Source organism: Triticum aestivum, chromosome 2A (assembly GCF_018294505.1).
Source record: "Triticum aestivum cultivar Chinese Spring chromosome 2A, IWGSC CS RefSeq v2.1, whole genome shotgun sequence".
NCBI lineage: Eukaryota > Viridiplantae > Streptophyta > Magnoliopsida > Poales > Poaceae > Triticum > Triticum aestivum.
In genome coordinates, this window is record NC_057797.1 from 53,860,082 (window position 1) to 53,862,312 (window position 2,231).

Below are 2,231 nucleotides of genomic sequence, written 5' to 3' on the forward strand. Positions count from 1 at the left end.
GGTGTTTTTGAGCTAACTAAGGTGAAATGGATCTTTTTTGAGCAAACTTAGGTGAAATGGATCATTTAAGAGCTAATTTAGGTGAAATGGATCGTTTTTAGCTAACTTAGGTGAAATGGATCGTTTAGGAGCTACTGTAGGTAAATTGGGTCATTTTAGAGCTAACTTGGATAAACTGGATCATTTATAAGCTAACCTAGGTAAGATGGGTCATTTTGGAGCTAACCTAGGTAAAATGGATCGTTTATGAGCTAACTAAGTTAATTATGCAATTTTTGACATAAGTAAGCTAAGTACATATCGTTTTAGAGCTAACTTAGGTAGAATGGATGGTTTATGAGGTCAGTAAGCTTATTAAGTCATTTTGGAGGAAAAGAAGCTAACTCTAGGTCATTATGGTAAGCATATTGGAGGAAATAAAGCTAAGTCTAGGTCTTTATGCATTTGTTAAGCAAAACACTAGAGAAACTTACCGTGATCACGGATGTGTAGGACCGGGCTGGCTCGCGCCGGTAGCTGGAGAAGGAGCGGGCTGGCTCTCGCCGGTAGTTGGAGAAGGATCGTGCGATGCGTTTCTGGAGTTAAGCTGCACCAAAGATCATTTCCAATGTCTCGTTAGCATTATGACACTCAAATGTTAAGACTAGCAAGTAATGTCCATTCAAATTAAACTCAGCGTGCTCCCAGGAGCAATCACTGGCATCGGCAGAGTGGTCTGACCAGACTTCTCGCACACAGACTGCACATTTGGTTTTCACAACAGAGTCATACTAGTTAGTAATGAGACTCAAATGTTAAGACTAGCAAGTAATCTGCAGAAGAAACTTACCACAAGGAGCTCGTACATGGTCCTTGCCTGCATGTCATTCCGTGCCCTCTCCTCCTCCAACATCTTTGTCGTCCTCTCCTCCAACTCCCGCTGCCTCTCCGCCGCCTCCGCCAGAAGTTTCTCCGTTCTATCTCTCTCACTCTGTATAGCAGCCTGCAACACCACTCACATGACCATTTGTAATCATTGATGGAAGCGCACACAATGTAATGGAGAAAGATAGCTGAGTACGTATAACTAACCTTGAAGGCGAGTTGGACTGGCCGTTCACGAGGCCTTATCTCAGGAGCGGAGCTCGACTGGCGCGCCTTGATCTCCGGGAGAGTGCTAGGACAACGGATAAGTCCATCTCCCATGGCTATGGAGCCATGGGACCTCCCGCCACCAGGTATCATCAGCAGCTCTATATCAATGGGACCCTGGCTCGGGTTAAAGTCCTCCCCTTTCCTCGCCTTCCCCTGATCTCTATATTGCATGAGCTTGTCGTGGGCGGAGATGTTGGTGAAGTTCTTTGGATCATCGAGGTCAGATGCAGAGAATGCCTTGACTTTCTTGTAAGGGCCAGTGTGGGCCATGGCATATAGGTCGTACACCTCTGGCACCTTATCCGCCTTATTGTAGCGTGCCTGAAAGAGAGAAACAAAGTAAATTAGTAATTAAAGGGCTAAAGCTAGTATGATGAATGAATTGCATGAATCATGAAGCAAACCACATACCCAGTTCCGCCCGTACTGAAATAAGTTGGAGCTGCCTTGGTGGTGTGGCACACCTTCCATTTGGGCACGTTTGTCCTTGGCCTCTTTGTGGGTGGCCAGCCATTCTTCTGAGCACCACGCATTGACCAACACCTCCCAACAATCCATCCGATCCGCACACCATCTCGGAGGGGCCTAAGTTAGCAAATAGAAACTTGAGCGCTAAGGCTATGAATTACTAAATGATGGAAGTAAGTAAAAGGCCTTAAGAATTACCTTCATGTACTTCTCCTTACTCAAGAACTTATCGCGGCACTCCTGCTTGGGCTTCTTGATACCACGCCCGGCGTAGTAGTCTCGAACAGCCTGCACCCGAACCTCATGCCGTAAGTTCTGAAGTAGGCGCTTGCACTCCTTATGGATAACATGATCCGCCTCCTCCTCGTATCCCTCCTCACACCTGTAGAATTTCTGCAATCAAATGAGACGATATTGATTAGTACAATTAATAACCAGCTAGTTGAAGATTTTTAATTGTGTAAAGGAGCAATTACCCAGAACTTTCTGATCACGACGTCTGCCCTCGTCTTGCACAAGACACCGTCGATAATCTCACCCGGCGGGGCCGGGGCAGCCAAGTAGTGCTCCCAAGTCAATCCAACCTCTGGAAGCCGACCCTCACCAGGCAACGTGACAAACCCCGGGAA